The sequence below is a fragment of the Pongo abelii genome, chromosome 19 (assembly GCF_028885655.2).
Source record: "Pongo abelii isolate AG06213 chromosome 19, NHGRI_mPonAbe1-v2.0_pri, whole genome shotgun sequence".
Lineage (NCBI taxonomy): Eukaryota > Metazoa > Chordata > Mammalia > Primates > Hominidae > Pongo > Pongo abelii.
Window position 1 is genome coordinate 52,460,001 of NC_072004.2, and position 13,591 is coordinate 52,473,591.

General features: G+C 48.6%; 1 long non-coding RNA gene across 1 annotated transcript; it reads left to right on the forward strand.

The window, feature by feature from the left end:
• Positions 1–419: 419 nt before the first annotated feature.
• On the forward strand, positions 420–3,029 carry LOC129051363 (uncharacterized). Its single transcript, XR_008515558.2, has 2 exons — positions 420–566; positions 2,488–3,029. It is a non-coding gene; the product is annotated as an uncharacterized LOC129051363 (long non-coding RNA).
• Positions 3,030–13,591: the final 10,562 nt, after the last annotated feature.

Sequence of the window (13,591 nt, forward strand, 5' to 3'; positions counted from 1 at the left end):
CAGATATCGTTTCGTATTCACTTATTTTCGTGCCAAGTGCTGTGCTAGGCACCAAAGGTGCCGGGAGAAAAACGAGTCTTTACTTCCTATAGTAAATAGCTCCTTTGCCCCAAATGGTCTTGGGGACAGAGGTCATCCAGGAAAGAGGCAGTTTCTGGGCTGGCTTCTCCCCCATCTCAGCCTATACAAGTGCCCCCACCTCTCAAGATCATGTTGTGGCCACTTCTCCAAAGAGCATTAATTCCCTGCATCCTCCAGATGCACTGCCTTTCTCCTCAGTGTGTTTCTACTGAGTTGTGTGGGTCCCCTCTCTGGATTCATTCTTCTGTGTACCAGAGAGACGTGCTTCTCTTGCTAGCTGGACTGAAGCACTGTGAGACAGAGAACTTGCTTTATTTGTCCAACCTGAGATGCAGAAGACAGAAATTCTTCCAAACCTGTGCCTTACAGGTGCTGTTCAACTATTGTGCAGCAAATGAATGGATGAGTTGTGTCCTGCCCCTCCTTTAGAATGCAGCTGAAATGACACTTTTTTGGCAGGGGACGGCGGCGCACAACAAAGATTTGTAAGCACTGTTTTTTAAAATTGTGGTAGAATACACATAACATAAAATTTACCATTTTCCACCATTTTAAAGTGTTCAGTTCAGTGGCATTAAGTACGTTCGCATTGCTATGCAACCATCACCAATGTCCATCTCCAGAGCTTTCTCATCATCCCAAATAGAAACCCTGTACCCATTAAGCAATAACTCCCCATCTTTCCTCCCCCAGCTTCTGGCAACCACCCTTTTACTTCTTTCTCCATGAATTTCAGTCCTCTTGTACTTCATGGAAGTGGAACCCTGCCATGTTAATCCTTTTGTGTCTAGCTTAGTTCTGAAATGGCACTTTTTTTTTTTTTTTGAGATGGAGTTTCTCTTTGTCACCCAGGCTGGAGTGCAGTGGCGAGACCTTGGCTCACCGCAACCTCCACCTCCCAGGTTCAAGCGATTCTCCTGCCTCGGCCTCCTGAGTAGCTGGGATTACAGGCGCCCACCACCATGCCTGGCTAACTTTTTGTATTTTTAGTAGAGACGGGGTTTTGCCATGTTGGGCAGGCTGGTCTCGAACTCCTGACCTCGTGCTCCACCGCCCTTTGCCTCCCAAAGTGTTGGAATTACAGGCGTGAGCCACCGTGCCCGGCCGTCACTTTTAAAGGGAGGTCTTTTCTGAACTCTGGACTCTGTCAGTTCACCTGTCACATGTTCCTGGGTCCCCTTCCATTACTCTGTCATGCAGCACAAGTCCTTGCCATTGTCTTCCTTCCCCAACTGTAATCTCCAATAGGGCAGAGGACACTTGGCTTCTTTCGGGCTGGGGTCCTGGCTTAGATGTGATGCTTTTCAGCAGGGTGTTTCACAGTGGGGCCACCACAGGCATTTGGAGAGGCCAATTCTTTTTTTTTTTTTTTTTTTAATTGAGACAGGGTCTCGCTCTGTAGTCCATGCTAGAGTGCAGTGGCAAGAACACAGCTCACTGCAGCCTTGACCTCCTGAACTCAAGGGGGTCCTCCTGCTTCAGCCTCCTGAGTAGCTGGGACTACAGGTGCACACCAACACACCTGGCTAATTGGTTTATTATTATTATTATTTGTAGAAATGGAGTCTCACCATGTTGCCCAGGCTGGTCTTGAACTCCTGGGCTCAAGCGACAGGAAGGCCAATTCTTCATTGAACGGGACTGTGTGGGCCATTTAGCATTCCTGGCCTTGCTTATTCAGTGCCTGTAGCATCCCCCAAATAATTGTGACAACCCAAACATACCCTCCACATCTTCCTACCTTCCCTGGGTGGGGTGGGAGTTTGAAACTAGTGCAATTGCCTGTACACTGCCTGGCACACAGTAGGGCCTCAGTAAGCGTGTGTTGAAAAGGTGACTGAGAGCATGTATGAGCCATGCCTCTGACCTGGCTGGTGTTTCTCTGAGATGGGCACACATGCATGTGAGGCTGTGGCACGTGCCGCTCCTCTGGCCTGTGCCCCTGGGTGTACTGTGCCAGCTGAGGATTCTGAGTCCTGCTGTAGACCAGGACCCTGCTTCTCTGGAGTTCTGTCTGCATTGGGTGCCCTCATTTTTTGTCTCTCCTCGTGGCCCCTGGCTGCCTCCTCCCTTTGCCCCTGACTATGGCCACTTGGTAGATTTCCAGGCCTGACATTTCGAACATGCAATGCCATATGTATTGCCACTCTCAGGTAATTATCACATAAAATTAAGCTAGTCTTGTACATGAAACCAGCAATTAGCCAGGGATTGAAGGTCAGGGAGAGCTCGTTTATAGAGTCACTAACAAAATGTTAAGTGGAAGTGTGTGTCAGATGGGCCAAGAGGCTGGATTAGCCGGGGTCGCAGCGGTGGGACTGGAGAGCTGGTGGAGACTCCTTGCTCTGTAGTACTGGGCACAGCGGGAGGAGCTGGGGATTTACAGCTCACACTTTTCTCTTCCAGCTCTCAATCTGGGGCATGACTTTGAAGGGAAAGTTGCTAAGCCTCCTAAATCCCGATACACACCAATGCCGTTTCCCCACTCATCTGGAAACCTGGTGGGTCCTGCCCAAACGCCTGTATGTCAATTCCACCTCCTGCTTGGCTGCCCACCATGCCAGCATTTTCCACTCAAGCCTTTCAGTTCTGCTTTGGGCACCTGAAGACAGAGAGAATCATCTTTCAAGAGTCAGAAACTTTGCACGTGCCATTCCCTCTGCTTAGAATGCTTTTCCCTTTCTCCCAACTGCCTTATCATCAGCCTGGAAAAATATTTATTTCTGTTCCTAAAATCTCAGATATCACTTCTCCAGCTTTCCCAGATGCCTCACTTTATTCCAGAAGGAGCTATCACCACTTCTGCCTGGCGAGTACGTTTTCATGGTTACACTTACACACTATGACAATTTATTGGTGATTTGTCTGTTTCCCCTACTCAATAGTGAATTATTCATCTATCCCTGGAAACCTGGAACTGCTCAATAAATGTTTGTGGCGTGAATATACATATTATTCTCTTCTGCCTTTTGTTTTTTCACATACTCTTCAAGGCCCTGCTCGGGCATCACCTTCTTTGTGTAGCTTTCCTGGATTCACTTCCCTGGTAGAATTAATTATGCCTTCTACATTCCCGTGGCACTTTGTGTGTGATTTCATTACAACACTTGCCAAATCGCTTCATATTTCCTTATTGGTCTATCTGGGGCTACCACATTGCACAACTCCAGGGGACATAATTTGCATTAAATCAAGCAACGCAGAGATGGCACCTGTACTTGCCCACTAGGCAGTGACCTTCTGCAGAGCAAAGACCCCATGACTTTATTAACACCGTGCATACAATGTGCTTTTCTTGTCCATGTTAGTGTCCATTCAGAATAGGTATGCAATAAACATGCAATGAACATATGTTTAATTATTCAACAGGTACAGGAGGTTCAGTGGAGAGAGCTCTAGAGTTGGAGACTGGGGACGTGGGTTCCAGTTGTAGATTGCTGTGCAGCCTTAGGTGAACCACTCAACCTTCTTGGTTCTCATCCTTTAAAATAAAGTCATATATGCTGAAGTGCCTAGGACAAAGTAGGTGCACAATGCATGTCAGTTTCCTCCTTTTCTTCATCTGTAAAATGAGGAATTTTAATATTCCTTGTATTCTTCTTCTCCTTTTTTTTTTTTTTTTTTTGAGATGGAGTCTCACTCTGTCACCCAGGCTGGGGTGCAGTGGCGCAATCTTGGCTCACTGCAACCTCTGCCTCCCAGGTTCAAGCGATTCTCCTGCCTCAGCCACCTAAGTAGCTGGGACTACAGGCGCCTGCCACCATGCCCCGCTAATGTTTGTATTTTAGTAGAGACGGGGTTTCACCATATTGGCCAGGCTGGTCTTGAACTCCTGACCTCGTGATCCGCCCACCTCGGCCTCCCAAAGAGCTGGGATTACAGGGGTGAGCCACCACGCCCGGCCTCTTCCTTGTATTCTTGTAGAATGATGAGGTCTCAGGATTGGAAGGAGTTTTGAAAGGGATGTGGCCTAACACTTGGCATCTTTGGGAGGTGGTCATTGAGTTCCGGTTCGTGCATCTCTGGTAATGAAGTACTTCCTCACAAAATAGGCTATTCCACCTTTAGACAGCTCTGCCTTGAGAAGAGCTCTATTGTCTGACTCTTGGCTTCCCAGAATCTCCACCATACAGCTGGTTTTGTATCATCAGGCTAGTCCCACTGCCTCAGATGATAGTCACAGACAGCGATCTGCTCTAGGCTCAAAGATGCCAGTTCTATTGCCATTCCTTATGTGACTTGATTTAAAACCCAGTCACCATCTTGGTTACCCTCCTCTGAGCTTGCCCCTCTTTGTCCAAAGACCTCTTAAGATGGAGCACCAGAAAAGGATAGGACACTCACCTTCCTTTTCTAGAATGTGTACTTTTTTTTTTTTTTCTGAGATGGAATTTCAGTCTTCTCACCCAGGCTGGAGTGCAATGGCGCCATCTCGGCTCACTACAACTTCTGCCTGCTGGGTTCAAGCGATTCTCCTGCCTCAGCCTCCCTAGTAGCTGGGACTACAGGCGTGCATCACTACGCCCAGCTAATTTTGTATTTTTAGTAGAGACAAGGTTTCACCATGTTGGCCAGGGTTGTCTCAAACTCCTGACCTCAGATAATCCACCCGCCTCAGCCTCCCAAAGTGCTGGGATTACAGGTGTGAGACACCGTCCCCAGTCAGAACATGTGCTTTTATCAATGGAACCCAAGATTATGTTGTTGGCATCTATATACCTTTGTTTTTTCTTTTTTCTTTTTTTGTTTTTGAGACTGAGTCTCACTCTGTTGCCCAGGCTGGAGTGCAGTGGCACAATCTGGGCTCACTGCAACCTCTACCTCCCAGGTTCAAGTGATTCTCATGCCTCAGCCTCCCAAGTAGCTGGGATTACAGGAGCGTGCCACCATGCCTGGCTAATTTTTGTATTTTTAGTAGAAGAGTTTGTATTTTAGTAGAAGAGTTTCACCATGTTGGCCGAGCTGATCCGCCCACCTCGGCCTCCCAAAGTCCTGGGATTACAGGTGTGAGCCACTGCACCAGCCTATATCTCTTTCAATCCTAACAAACACTTCACCATAAGGAGGCAAATTGCATGAGCAGAATTTCTTTAAAATTTTATTTCACATTTTACAAGTCTGCATTAAAAAAAAAAAACCCACCATATGCAAAGTCCAAAAACCAATGACAAACTAGGGGAAAAATATTTACAACTCACACCACAGGCAAAGAGCTAATTTCTTTCATAGACAAAAAAAAAAAAAAATTCCACAGCTCAGTGTGAAAAATATCCACAATCGAATAAAAATATGAGCAAAGGATATCAGAAAGTTGACAGGAAAGGGCCTGAAATTGTTTGTTTGTTTGTTTGAGACAGTTTTGCTCTGTCTCCCAGGTTGGAGTACAGTGGCATGATCATGGCTAACTGCAGTCTTGACCTCCCAGGCTCCAGTGATTCTCCTGCATCAGCCTCCTGAGGCGACTACAGGCGCACACCACCATGCCTAGCTAATTTTTGTATTTTTTTTTTTTTTTTTGTAGAGATGGGGACTCCCTAAGTTGCTCAGGCTGGGCTTGAACTCCTGGGCTCCATCGAACCTTCCGCCTCTTCCTCCCAAACTGCAGAGATTACAGACAGGAGCCACTATGCCCAGCCTTGAAATTGCTCTCAAATATATGAGAAGATGCTTAACCTCACTCATCGTAAGAGAAATGCAAATTAAAATCACAGTTGTTTTTCACCTGTCACCTTGGCAAACATAAAAATATTTGATAACATTTTGTTGGTAAAAGTGTGGGAAAATAGGCACTCTCATACATTGCAAAGGTAAATTGATAGACTCTTTCTTGGTGGGGATGGGGATTTGGCTTTATCTACTAAATTTTAAAAATGCACAGATGCTTTGTTTCGGCTGTTCCACCTTTAGGAATGTATCCTGAAGATGTACTCACACGTTCACAATAGAAGTCATGTTCCATGAGGGCAGGGACTTCTGCCTGTCTTGTTTACTGTTCTATCTCTAGCACCTGGAATGCTGCCCAGCACATAGTAGGTGCTCAATAAATGTCTGAATGAATGACTAAGCAAAATGACATATGTTCACGATTTTTCATTGCAACATTTTTAGTAAGAGCAAAAGAGCAGAAATAATGTAAGTGTCCTGTTATTATGGAGGAGTATACTGCTGTTAAAAAGACCAGGACAGCCCTCCGTGTACTGATGTGTAAGGATCTCCAAGGTATATTACATGAGAAAACCAAGGTGCAGAAAAACATATGTAATAACAATGCAGCTGGGTATTTGCTTGTCTAAACACAGAAGGTCTCTGGAAGGAGCTCTCAAACTGGCCACTGTACTTGCTTTTGGACAGAACGAATTGGGGCCCTGGAACATGGGGTGAGAAGTAGCTTAATTTTTCAGCATACTTGCATATATATATATATACATTTTTTTTTTTTTTGAGACGGAGTTTTGCTCTTGTTGCCCAGGCTGGAGTGCAATGGCATGATCTCGGTTCACTGCAGCCTCTGCCTCCTGGGTTCAAGCGATTCTCCTACCTCAGCCTCCTGCGTAGCTGCAATTACAGGCTCCCGCCACCACACCCGGCTAATTTTTTATATTTTTAGTAGAGATGGGGTTTTGCCATGTTGGCCAGGCTGGTCTGGAACTCTTGGCCTCAGGTGATCTGCCCACCTTGGCCTCCCAAAGTGCTGGGATTACAGGTGTGAGCCACCACACCCAGCCATTTGCTTATATTTCATTTGGATTTTAGATACTGTGAATGTATTACATTTATTTATTTATTTATGAGGCAGAGTCTCCCTCTGTCACCCAGGCTGGAGTGCAGTGGCACAATCTGGGCTTACTGCAACCTCTGCCTCCTAGATTCAAGCGATTCTCCTGCCTCAGCCTCCCAAGTAGCTGGGACTATGGACTCACCACCACGCCTGGCTGATTTTTGTATGTTTAGTTAGAGACAAGGTTTTACCATGTTGGCCAGGCTGGTCTCAAACTCCTGACCTCAGGTGATCCGCCTGCCTTGGCCTCCCAAAGTGCTGGGATTACAGGCGTGAGCCACCGCACCCGGCCATGTTTAAATAAACAAATACAATTCAGAATTTTTAAATAGCTGGGTTCAGGAATTAATCTTTTGCTTTTGAAGTGTACATTCATGTACACGTGTGTCTGTACTTTTTTTTTTTGAGGCAGGGTCTTGCTCTGTCACCCAGGTGGGAGTGCAGTGGCACGATCATGGCTCACTGCAGCCTTGACCTCCTGGGCTCAAGTGATCCTCATTTTTTGTAGAGATAAGGTCTCACTGTGGGCTCAAGCAATCCCCCCACCTCGGCCTCCCAAGGTGCTGGGATTATAAATGTGAGCCACTGGGTCCGCCACGTCTGCACATTTCTGAAGATGTGCATGTATGTGTATGTGTGCATGCATGTTTATTTCCAATCTATTACTTTGTTCACAACTGCAGATTAGTCTAGGCTAAATGAAACAGGTCCCAAGGATTTCCCCTGTTCAACAGTCTTTGATGGCTCCCTCTTGTCTATAAAATCCAAACTCTTGGTCCAGCGTCTCAAGATCTTCTGTCCTCTGACCCTAACCTACCTCCTGCCACTCCCTTCACACAGTTTTGCCACAGACAAATGGAGCTACTTGCTTTCCCTATGTCCACCCGCCAACATCCCATCCTATGTCTTGAACTGTGCTCTTTAGAAAACCAAGAACCCCTTCACTTTCATTACTGCACCAAATCATACCCATTCTCCAAGACCCATCAGGAGCCTCTTTCTCCAGGAGGGCTACCTTGATGTCCCCAATGGGAAGTAGAATCTCATTTTTCATCTGCATTTCTGTTACAGCATTCAGGTTTTTTCAGCCTTGTAATGAAAGCTGTTTCCACACCTGATCACTGTTCTCCTAAGCTATTGGAAGGAAGGCAGGGTCCAAGCTTGATTCCTATTTGCATTGTCCTCAGAGCCCAATAAATGCCAGGCACATAGTAGGTGCTTGATAAACACTGAAGGAATGGATATGCCTGTGTCTGTGTGGTGGTGATGAGTCCGTCTGTTCTTTGTATAGTCTGAGCCATCACTATCGTGTTCGTCATCGCTGGGGAAAAGCCTTTTTCATACCTCGCTGCACCCGGCCCTGTGTGGGGCCTTCTGTAGAGCAGCTCAGCGTGAGCCACCACAGCCCCTCCATACCCACCAGCCTGGCTGCAGAAGAGGGGCCCAGACGTGACCAGACGGTGAGGCAGCCACATTCCAGACAGATGAGGCATGCCTGGGAGGTCACATGTCTGGCTCACAACCCACCTGCAGGCACTCAAGCTTTACCAACCCTTGAACTGCCCTGGGGTTCGAATCCTCACTCTCCTTGTGAGTCTGTGCAAATGGGAACTCGCTGTCTCAAGGTTCTTGTCTGTAAAATGGGGATGGCAAGCCCTGCCTCATGGCTGCCGTGAGGCGTGGAGAGACTGTCTGGGTAGTGCCTTGCCGAGGGCCTGGCATCTAGCAGGTTCTCAGAGGTTGACATGCAGGAAGCCACATCAGCCCGAGCTAAACCTAAAAGGTAAATGTATTGCCAAAAACCCCATATGCCAAGCAGCACTTTAGTACAAAGCCAAACAGATTTTTTTTGGCTCAATCATTGTTTGGGATTATTTTGCCACAGTTAATGCTCTGTGGGTGAGAACTCAAGACCCACCCAAGGTGTGGTATGAATGGTGGCCTCACATGGGCGAATGGACCCATGTGCATGTACACAGACACATGGGTGTGCGCACTTGTTCTGTACAGATGTGTACATACATTCACATGTTGGTGGACTCCGCAGCAGTCGTGCATGTGTGTCCGTGTGTCCACACAAGTGATGTGTTTGCTCCCGGCCATTCATGTCCTGGTGCTGGCCTAGAGGCCCAGGCAAACTGGGACACACCACCAGAAGGAATAAGGGCTGGCTGGAGAAACGCTGAGAAAAGGTGGGTAAGAAGAAAAAAGTATTGAAACACTCAACATGTGGGTGAGGGGTATGAAGGACAGGAGAGTGTAGGGGCTAAGAGAGCAACCTCTGAACCTCTCCTAGGTTCAAACCCTCTTCCTGCTGATTCCCAGCTTGTCGCTTGGGCAGGTCATCAACCCCTATCTGCCTCAGTTTCTCATCTGTGAAATGGGGATTAGAACAACAGCACCTATGAAATAGGACTGTTGGGAGGAGTAAATGAGTGAATACACATGAAGTACTCAGTGGGGCCTGGTACCAAGTAAGTGCTTGCTTCAAAAATACTGGTGGTGAGGGATGGCCTCTGCCAGGGCTCTGCTTTCCTTCCTCTTCCTCCCCTCTGAGTTGTCGCCTCCCAGGGTCTTTCCCTCCTCTCTCCTCCCCTGCATCACTCTCCAGCCCCCCAACAATGTCCTGGTCTTTGCCAGAGCCGGGTTGGGAGCATGCAGCACGTGCCACTGGCAGGGAAAGAAGGCCAATATGGAGCAGGAGGAGGTGGAGACGCTGGCTCCGAAATGTTGCTTCTTTTTTTCTCCCTGTTTCCCCAGCATGCTCCCAGAGGCAGGAGGTTTGGGGAACAGTGGGAGGGCTCCAAAGAACAGACAATCCCAGCCATTCCCCAGCGGGCCGTGGGTCAGGCCCCTCCTTGCTCCATCTGCCTCTGCCGCAGCCTGTGCCATCCGGTTTGCCAGCCCAGCCCAGCAGGCTGGGACCCCAGGCTGTGCCAGCCCTGGCCCCGCTGGGGGTGGGAGTGGGCCACGGCCTGGGGTCCTTGAGGGGTTCTCTTGCTTTGTTTTATTTTTCTTTATCTCTTCTTTGCTTTCTGAGCCCTGATCTTTCCCAGCTCTTGTGGCTCTGACTCTGTCCTGCGCCAGCCTCTCTAGCTGTCTCACCCGTCCCTGCATCTCTGCCACCACCTGCCCCGGGTCTTCTGCCAGCTCTGGGCTCAGGGAGCATCAGGCCCTGTCAGCCTCAGCTCCTGCACACTCCCCTCTCCGCCCCCTGGGCTGAAGGCTGGCAGCCCCAGCATCTGGAGGGGCTGGCTCTCTGCTCCGGCTGCCCTGGGCCGAGGGTCCTCCTCCTTGTTCCCCAGCCTGTTTTCCCCTGCTCCCCTCTCCCCAGTGACTAGAGTCCTCTTCCCACCCTTCTGTATCCTCCCAGCCCAGGACAGCTTGCTGCCCTCCAGGCCTTGGCTGGAGGCTCACAATGAAGCTGCCTCCCCCCACAGACTGGGAGGTGGAGAATCACCATGGCAACCAAGAAAGCCTCCCCTTCCTCCCCTCCTCTCCCCTTCCTCTCCCGGCTTCACAGAAGGGGCTAGAGGTCTGGGGGTGGGGGGCAGTTCAAGCCCTCAGAGATACAGGATGGAGAATGGCAGAGGAACAGGAGTAGCTGATGGGACATTTGTGAGAGAAATGGGCCAGTCATGGGAACATAATTCTTGAGGAACTCGGTCCCACTGATTATGTGACTAGTGTGGTCCCAGCCACCAGCTGAGTTCTATGGCTCTGACTCATCTGGGCACCTTGTTAAATGCAGAGCTTCAGCCCCCATCCTAGACCTACTGAATTCCATCTCCACAGTTGGGTCCTAGGGACACATATTTTAGATTCTCTTTAGGTGATTTCTTTTCTTTTCTTTTCTTTTCTTTTTTCTTTTCCCTCCCTCTCTTTCTTTCTTTCTTTCCTTCCTTCCTTCCTTCTTTCTTTTCTTTCTTTCTTTCCTTCCTTTTTTTTTTTTTTTGTCTTGCTCTGTCACCCAGGAGTGGGATCCCTTCAGTGGCGAGATCTCGCCTCACTGCAATCTCCGCCTCCTGGGTTCAAGTGATTCTCCTGTCTCAGCTTCCTGAGTAGCTGGGATTACAGGAGCCCACCACCAGGCCCGGCTAATTTTTGTATTTTTAGTAGAGACGGGGTTTCACCATATTGGCCAGGCTGGTCTTGAACTCCTGACCTTGTGATCGACCTGCCTCGGCCTCCCAAAGTGCTGGGATTATGGGCGTGAGCCACTGCACCCGGCCCTCTCTAGGTAATTTCTATATATGCCAAAGTTGAAGACCCACCAACAGGCCTGTGTTTAAATCCTGGCTTGGTCACACAAGATCAGACGGCAAGTCTTGTGATTGTTCCAAGGCTCAGTTTTCACTTCTGTAAAATGGGATAATAGTACCAGCTCCCTAGGGTGTTGTTGAGAATTAGTGCTCGCAGATAACTTTGCACAGAGGTTGAAGGCCTCCACTTTCTGCTCTAGGCTCTGCCATCTCCTGGAGACCAGTGGGATCTGTGGGGGAGCATGATCCCCTCCCTCCATGCCTGCCATGGCCTGAGTCTTCTCTGCCATTATGTGTTACAAGACACTGAGAATTCTCGACACTGGAGCAACATGAAATCGTTAAGGCAAAACAATAAATACAGGCCTAAAAGTTATTACAGAGCTGACAGCGCACAATACCATCCTGCAAAGCAAATATGAATTATTTCAGAACATTTTAAAATGAAAAATCCTCTCTTCCTGCCCAGCCCTGTGATGCATTAACTCCTCTTTCCACCCTTCTCTCCTGTATGGAGAGTGGCCAGGCCAGGAGGGCCCCACCCAGCCCAGGGCTCCCAGGGAATCGGGCTGGAAGTCAGCCCATTGCTTCTTTGGCCTGAACGCCTTTTGGTTTGCTCAAAGTGTCTCCTGGTTCCTTGTCTGCACCCAGGATCAGTGAGCAAGCATTACCGGGAGCCTTTCCTACTCCTAACATTGTGTATCCCTTCGGTTTCCAGGGAACCCTCCCTACGCTCCAGGAAAATGGGCTGTATTCTTCCCATTTTACAGATGGGAAACAGATTCAAAAGGTTGCAGTGACAAGCCCAGGGGCTGATAAATGGCAGAGCTGGGACTCAAACCTTCTCGCTTCAAATTTAAATGAGATTAAATAAGACAATGTATGCAGAGTACTTGCAGAGGATACTCTAAAAGCTATATTATTATTATTTTTGAGACCGAGTCTTGCTCTGTCGCCCAGGCTGAAGTGCAGTGGTACAATCTCAGCTTACTGCAACCTCCGCCTCCCGAGTTCAAGCAATTCTCCTGCCTCAGCCTCCCGAGTAGCTGGGATTACAGGCAGGTGCCACCATGCCCATCTAACTTTTGTAGAGATGGGGTTTCACCATGTTGGCCAGGCTGGTCTCGAACATCTGACCTCAGGTGATCTGCCTGCCTTGGCCTCCCAAAGTGCTGAGATTACAGGTGTGAGCCACCGTGCCCGGCCTATTATTATTATTATACTCAAGGACTCATCCAGGTGCTGCCCTGTTATCCAGCACTGGAATAGGACTGCTGTGGCCATCTGTCATTTTTGACTGCCAGCATCCCTCCCTTGCTCTGAACAGCACCCCTTCCCTTTGAAGTAATGTCCTCTCCTTTCACTTGGTCTTAGCCAAAAGGTCGAGAAGCAATTGTCCTCTCCTTTCCATTTCGATGGATAAGCTGTCAATCACTGTACCATGCCCTCTCCTGGCCTCTAACACGGACATGAGATCCAGAAATTTAGGATTGCCGAATCGTAGTGCCCCATTTTTCTAATCACAGGGACTGAACCTGAGCTGGAACCACTGGAAGATTTAGCTGGGATTTTATATACAGAGGCGAGTTTTCCCTCTCTCTACCTTACCAGTTCCATGAGGTCATGCCATCTGTCCCCACCCATCCTTCTTACCCCAGATGAAGGAAGCCCATCAGGAGGAGAGGATGTAGCCAACACAAAGACAGACACGGAGTTGTAAGATTTGGCAATATTGCTTGAGTGCCTGGATCCAGCTGCACCTGAAGTCAGCCGCACCTGCCTTTCCCAGTTACACAGGCCAATGCTCCCCTTTTGGATGAAACTAGATTAAGTTGGGTTTCAGTCGCTTGCTCTGATGGATACAGGTGCTGTGTGCATGGGAGCACAGCACATGGCCTTTGGCAATATATCCAGAGAGGAAGGCCCAACCTAGGAGACCCATGAAAAATAAGGGCATATCTTATCACGTCTAATCCCTCCGGGGATATAGGAGGCTGAGTGTGCCATGGAAAGAGCCCTGGACCTGGAGCCCAAGCTCAGGGGTATAATCTTAGCAGAGCCATTGCTTCTGCCCTCTGGCGGATTCGTAGCAAGCCCCACTTCTCTGGACGTCAGCTTCCTCATTTGTAAAATGAAGGTATTGGGGATTAGAAAATGATACCCCACAGTTTGGCGCTTTGGCATGCTGAGTACTTTGAACTGGAGGACACTGGCGGGACCTCAGAAACAAAGTCTCTCTCTGACCTTCTGGTCTTTTTTCTCCTCCTCCCTTTTCTCCCCCAGGGCAGGCCATGGAAACTAGAATTCCTCTTCTCCAAGACGGGTCATAGAAACTAGAAATATTACTCTACCCCTTCCCCTGCCTTTGTGTGTAGGAGTTGGCCATAAAGAAATTCTCTGACCTACCTTGTCTGATAGTAGGTCATAAGACCCTCATTCCAGAAGGGGTCCTGCCCTATACCAGCGAGGA